The following is a 7,500-nucleotide window of genomic DNA, read 5'->3' as shown; positions in this document are numbered from 1 at the left end:
TTTAAACTCATAATCGGGCCACTTTATAATGAATATGTCGGCATGTATTTGTTAAAATATATATATATATATATATATATATAACACCAAATTATTTAGGGGGGCTTAAGAATATTTTAGGGGGGCTTGAGCCCCCAAAAAATAGGCCTAACAACGGCAATGCTAGCCTATATAAATCAACCATTTATAAATATTATTATTATTGACATAATAATAATATGCGCAGGCAGACAGGTTAAATAGTGTGCAGCGTTGGTGACTGCAGAGCAGCATTGGTGTGTGGACAGTGGAGCAGCATGGGTGTGTGGACAGTGGAGCGGTCATCTCCCAGGACAGCTGACGTGGGCAAACAACAGAGTTGGATTTGTGCCAGCAGTCAGCTTAAAAAATGACTTTCAGAGGAGAAGCTTCAATTCCCCCTCGCCCTCCTCCTCTCTCTCTCTCGCGCTTTCTCTCGGCATCAAAGTCTGCTTTAACACCAACGGTGTGTATTCCACCCCGAAATAGAGCCGTGGTATTTGCATGCGGTAATTACACATGTATGTTTGTGAGCTTTGATCGTTGTCGGCTGCGTTAATAAGACGTGTTTTTGTGCGGGCACGCTTGAGTGAGTGAGGACGGATGAACCCTGCGACCTTGAGCTCCCGACGACAGCTGCACCCGGCCTGCGTCGCAGTCACCTCTCGCCGCGAGGCGCCCGGGTCCGGCCCCTCATCCGTCAGGGAGAGGGGCTACGGTGACAGCAGGCAATTAAATGTGAGGCGGAGATGCGACCTCCTCCTGTGAAACAAAAACAAAAGATAAAGTTCATAAAGCACCCGCGGGCCAGATGTGGCACATTGAGGTTTTCAATCCGTTCTACAAAACCCAATACCAGTGAAGATGGCACATTGTGTAAATGGTAAATAAAAACTGAATACATCCATCCATCCATCTTTGTCAGGTTCAAACACTGATGACATCTATTAAACAAACAAGAAGTTTGGAATCATGCAGAGACAGACTTCAATTTAGCTCATGAGGAGAACGCATGGAGCTGCACACTTAGTCACAATCTCGCCCTACGCTCTAAGGTACAGATCCCGCGTCCCTCTATCTATTCAGGAGTTCCCCAGTCAACATCACTGAGGCCGCCTCTAAAAGGAGTGGTCACACATATCATGCAAAGCAGCTCCAGTGCGCACAATATGTGACGGAATGTGCCGGGGCCTTGTGATTTCGCCTTGTCTCCGCTTCGTCTGCGTGCTGTCGTGTTATCTTCGTTGAGGTCCTTAATGTCCTTGGCTGTTAGCGGGCTAAAACAAAGATAACATCTGCGGCTGAGGCCACCCCTCAGACAAGAAGTTTTGTCCTTGCACAGATAGAAAAAGTACAGCTTGAGCGCAATAGCTAATAAATATACCAACGGACTTTAAACATACTAAAGTTGTGTGATAACTTACACATAATTATTCTAACTGCCCCCGCAACCCGAACCTCGCTTATCCGAGGTTGGGTTGCGGGGGCAGCAGCCTAAGCAGAGAAGCCCAGACTTCCCTCTCCCCAGCCACTTCGTCCAGCTCCTCCCGGGGAATCCCGAGGCATTCCCAGGCCAGCCGGGAGACATTGTCTTCCCAACGTGTCCTGGGTCTTCCCCGTGGCCTCCTACTGGTCGGACGTGCCCTAAACGTGTTCGGGTGGCATCCTGACCAGATGCCCAAACCCCCTCATCTGGCTCCTCTCCATGTGGAGGAGCAGCGGCTTTACTTTGAGCTCCTCCCGGATGACAGAGCTTCTCACCCTATTTCTAAGGGAGAGCCCTGCCACCCGGCGGAGGAAACTCATTGTCAGGTTCAAACACTGATGACGTCTATTAAACAGGACAAGAAGCAAAGAATCAAACAGAGACAGAATTCAATATGGCTCAGTGAAGAGAAACGTGGACATCTGTACCCTTGTACAGTGTCATCACGCTCTGGCGAAAGATTGTACGCCACCTCTTTTTATTTGGACTTTCCCTGTTTACATAACAACAGCTGTTTCTAAAGGAATGGGGGGTATGTAAACAGCCATTGTTTTCGGTCACATTAACACAAAAGAATGTCACGACCCGACTAGGACTCTGGACACAGATGCAGGATTACTGAAAACAGTTGTTTATTCTCAGAAGGGGATGGGTCCAAAACGGGAGAAACAAAACAGGCTATCAAAACAGATCTAACCTGACTACTAAACTAACAAAAATATTAACAACTCAAAACGCTCCGGCTATGGAGGGAAAAAGGGGCTAAAGAACAAAAACTAACAAATACAAAAAAAAGCGCTCTAACGGAGGCGATGCTAAGAAGCTAATCTTACCTGACAAACAAAGAATCTCCCGTGGATCAAAAGTACAAAAAAAACGTGGCAATGGCTGAAGACAAGACTGTGGCAAGGAACACTGGAGGTACGCACAAGAAGATACGAAACACTCTGGCACAGGACAGAAGGAGGATGAGACATTTATACACATGAGGGAGGGTGACACAGGTGGGCGCAATCAGGCAATCAGGAAAGACGTCAGACCAGGGAAACAGGAGGAAGGGCAAGTGACCTGAAATGAGAGGGAGGGTCAGCATTTGAAAATAAAACAGGAAATGACAAAACAACATGAAACCAGACGAAACCCAGACCAGACTTCACCCAGGTGTGCCAAAGAAAAAGATGCCTCGGGCTTGGACTGGTCCTGGATCGAGCTTGGGCAGGTCTTGGATCAAAATAAATAAACCCCTCCCGTCTCCTCCCATCGTACACAGCGGAATTTTCCAAGCCTTTGGCTTGGTGCAACAAAGACAGCCTCTGTTTACTGGGAACTCAGGGAACGGAACGTTTTTTGATAATTTACACACAATTTTTCTGACACTCATTTGGGCCGCTTGTACCCGTGATCTTGTCCTTTCGGTCATAACCCAAAGCTCATGACCATAGGTGAGGATGGGAACGTAGATCGACCGGTAAATTGAGAGCTTTGCCTTCCGGCTCAGCTCCTTCTTCACCACAATGGATCGATACAGATAGACGCCGCACCTGTCGACCTCACGATCCACTCTTCCCTCACTCGTGAACAAGACTCCGAGGTACTTGAACTCCTCCACTTGGGGCAAGATCTCCTCCCCAACTCCTCCCCATTCTACCCTTTTCCGGGCGAGATCCATGGATCCCAGTCGCTTCACACTCGGCTGCGAACCGAACCAGTGAGAGCTGAAGACTGTAAAGATCCATTCCGGTTTTTTTTAGATGGTCTGTCATAAAGTTTTTAGAACTCTAACAGACATTGTGACTTTTGGTATTAGTGTTCGTGGAAAAAAGGGACCCAAACACACATACTGTACAGCAGATGTTTACAGCTAAATGTGTATTTATAATTTATATACCTTGGCCCCCCAGACACATTAGTTTCCTCTTAATGTGGCCCCCCGAGTCAAAATATTTGCCCAGCTCTGACTTAGACTTAGACTTCTGTAGGTAACACTAATGCTGCACAGTACAAACTGCCACCATTGTAAGTTCGCTGTTCTTACACAGGACTTAAAGTGAACCCTGGGGGCAATGTGGGGCCATGTAATTCATCACGCTGATTGTCTTTTCTCTGCACAAATTGAACTGAACAAGAGTTCAAAATAAATGTACAATAAGGCACAGAATGGGAGGATAGAGAGGGCTTTGGATTTTATCGCACAAGACACTGCAGAAGCCATAATGAAAGCGAATGAATCCGTGGAAAATAACATTACACAGTAGTGCGCCACCAGGGCCAGCACCTAACATAAATCATGATCATAAATTAATTAGTTATTTTTGTTTTTAATTTACTTTCCATCAATACACAAAAGCAATTATCATATTGTCTTCATGTCATATTAGGCTAAAGTGTTGCTTGTTTGTTTTTTTTACGTTAGAGCTTGCCAGCAGGCACAAGACGTTGATACAACGTTGATTATACATAAATGTTCTTTAATACAACGTTGCAAAATAGTTGTGATTGTAAACTACAACAACATTGATGTACGACTTTGGATCCATGTTGGGAAATTACCAAATCAACATAAGAATCAAAAATTGATTGAAAGTTGTCAAAAAAGCATGTTGTTTCAACGTTATGTTTGAGTTGTAGAATATTGGTTGGGAAATTACCAAAATTTCAATGATCAATACAACGTCAGAACACAACATTGATTAAACGTTGTCAAAAAGCATATTGATTCAACGTTGTATTTGTGTTGTAGAATATTAGGTGGGAAATGACCAAAATTCAATGGTCAAATCAACGTCAGAACCCAACATTGATTAAACGTTGTCAAAAAGTATGTTGTTTCAACGTTGTATTTGTGTTGTAGAATATTGGTTGGGAAATGACCAAAATTCAATGGCCAAATTAATGTCAAAACCCAACATTGATTACATGTCCTCAAAAAGCATGTTTCAACGTTATGTTTGAGTTGTAGAATATTGGTTGGGAAATGACCAAAATTCAATGGTCAAATCAACGTCACAACCTGACATTGATTAAACGTTGTCAAGAAGCATGTTATTTCAACGTCATATTTGAGTTGTAGAATATTGGTTAGGAAATGACCAAAATTCAATGGTCAAATCAACGTCAGAACCCAACATTGATTAAACGTCATCAAAAAGCATGTTGTTTCAACGTTGTATTTGTGTTGTAGAATATTGGTTGGGAAATGACCAAAATTCAATGGCCAAAATTAATGTCAGAACCCAACATTGATTACATGTCCTCAAAAAGCATGTTTCAACGTTATGTTTGAGTTGTAGAGTATTGGTTGGGAAATTACCAAAGTTTTAATGATCAAATCAACGTCAGAACCCAACATTGATTAAATGTTGTCAAAAAGCATGTTGATTCAACGTTGTATTTGTGTTGTAGAATATTAGTTGGGAAATGACCAAAATTCAATGGGCAAATCAACGTCAAAACCTGACATTGATTAAATATTGTCAAAAAGTATGTTCTTTCAACGTTGTATTAGTGTTGTAGAATATTGGTTGGGAATTTACCAAAATTCAATGGTCACATCAACGTCAGAACCAAAAATTTATTAAATGTTGTTAAAAAGCATGTTGTTTCAACGTTGTATTTGTGTTGTAGAATATTGGTTGGGAAATGACCAAAATTCAATGGCCAAATTAATGTCAGAACCCAACATTGATTACATGACCTCAAAAAACATGTTTCAACATTATGTTTGAGTTGTAGAATATTAGTTGGGAAATTACCAAAATTTCAATGATCAAATCAACGTAAGAACCCAACATTGATTAAACGTTGTCAAAAAGCATGTTGTTTCAACGTTGTATTTGTGTTGTAGAATATTGGTTGGGAAATGACCAAAATTCAACGGTCAAATCAACGTCACAACCTGACATTGATTAAACGTTGTCAAAAAGCATGTTGATTCAACGTTGTATTTGTGTTGTAGAATATTGGTTGGAAAATGACCAAAATTCAACGGTCAAATCAACGTCAGAACTCGACATTGATTAAATGTCCTCAAAAAGCATGTTGTTTCAACGTTATGTTTGAGTTGTAGAATATTGGTTGGGAAATTACCAACATTTCAATGATCAAATCAACGTCAAAACCTGACATTGATTAAACGTTGCCAAAAAGCATGTTGTTTCAATGTTGTATTTGTGTTGTAGAATATTGGTTGGGAAATGACCAAAATTCAATGGTCAAATCAACATAAGAACCAAAAATTTATTAAATGTTGTTTAAAAGCATGTTGTTTCAATGTTGTATTTGTGTTGTAGAATATTGGTTGGGAATTTACCAAAATTCAATGGTCACATCAACGTAAGAACCAAAAATTGATTAAATGTTGTTAAAAAGCATGTTGTTTCAACGTTGTATTTGTGTTGTAGAATATTGGTTGGGAAATGACCAAAATTCAATGGCCAAATTAATGTCAGAACCCAACATTGATTAAATGTCGTCAAAAAGCATGTTGTTTCAACGTTGTATTTGTGTTGTAGAATATTGGTTGAGAAATGACCAAAATTCAATGGCCAAAATTAATGTCAGAACCCAACATTGATTACATGTCCTCAAAAAGCATGTTTCAACGTTATGTTTGAGTTGTAGAGTATTGTTTGGGAAATTACCAAAGTTTTAATGATCAAATCAACATCAGAACCCAACATTGATTAAATGTTGTCAAAAAGCATGTTGATTCAACGTTGTATTTGTGTTGTAGAATATTAGTTGGGAAATGACCAAAATTCAATGGTCAAATCAACGCCACAACCTGACATTGATTAAACGTTGTCAAGAAGCATGTTGTTTCAACGTCATGTTTGAGTTGTAGAATATTGGTTAGGAAATGACCAAAATTCAATGGTCAAATCAACGTCAGAACCCAACATTTATTAAACGTTGTCAAAAAGCATGTTGTTTCAATGTTGTATTTGTGTTGTAGAATATTGGTTGGGAAATGACGAAAATTCAATGGGCAAATCAACGTAAGAACCAAACATTGATTAAATGTCGTCAAAAAGTATGTTGTTTAAACGTTGTATTTATGTTGTAGATTATTGGTTGGGAAATTGTCAGGTTCAAACACCGAACTATCTATTAAACAGACAAGAAGCAAGGAATCAGGCAGAGACAGAATTCAATTTAGCTCATGACGAGAACGCATGGAGCTGCACACTCAGTCACAGTCTCACCCTACGCTCTAAGGTACAGCCCACGTGCTTCTCTATTTATTCGGGAGGTCCCTAGTTAACATCACTGAGGCTGCTTCTGAAGGGAGGGGTAATGCAAGCAGCCCCAGTAGACACAATACATGATTATTAAGAATGGAAATGTGCTGACACTCGTGAGTTCGCCCTGTCTCTGTTTTGTCTGCGTTGAGGTACTCGATGTCCGTCCTTGGCTGTCAGCAGAGCAGGCAGGGTCTGGAAACAAACTGCTGATACGAGACAACTCGCAATGGAAGACTACAAGTTGTGCCTTTGCACGGATAGAAAAGTACAACTTCAGCACAATTGATAATAACTATAGCAACAGCCTTTAAGCATAAGAGTTGTGTGATAACTTATACATAATTATTCTAACAGAAATGACCAAAATTCAATGGTCAAGTCATGAACGACGTCATTTGTGACTTCCCACTTCCCAGGTAAATGGAAAGCAGGTTAAAAAAAAAAAATTAGAACTCTACGTTTAAACACTCTCTACCTCTAACAACCAACAAGCTGTGGAAATGATGATGCTGTGTTCCAAATTTGTAAATTATTTACTGAACTTGTGTGAGCCTATGGCTTTGCACTTTGTTATATATATATATATATATATATATATATATATATATATATATATATATATATATATATATATATATATATATATATATATATATATATATATATATATATATATATATGAAATATATATATATATATGAAATATATATATATATATATATGAAATATATATATATATATATATATAAATAT

The 7,500-nt window shown here is 39.8% G+C and overlaps 1 protein-coding gene across 4 annotated transcripts in view; it reads left to right on the top strand.

Moving 5' to 3' along the window:
* Positions 1–7,500, top strand: part of LOC133656928 (inhibitory synaptic factor 2A-like) — a 142,680-nt gene that overhangs the window by 66,956 nt on the left and 68,224 nt on the right. The window lies entirely within an intron of this gene.

The sequence above is a fragment of the Entelurus aequoreus genome, linkage group LG09, assembly GCF_033978785.1.
Source record: "Entelurus aequoreus isolate RoL-2023_Sb linkage group LG09, RoL_Eaeq_v1.1, whole genome shotgun sequence".
Lineage (NCBI taxonomy): Eukaryota > Metazoa > Chordata > Actinopteri > Syngnathiformes > Syngnathidae > Entelurus > Entelurus aequoreus.
The sequence above is the reverse complement of the archived record's forward strand: the minus strand, read 5'-3'. Positions and strand labels throughout refer to the sequence as shown.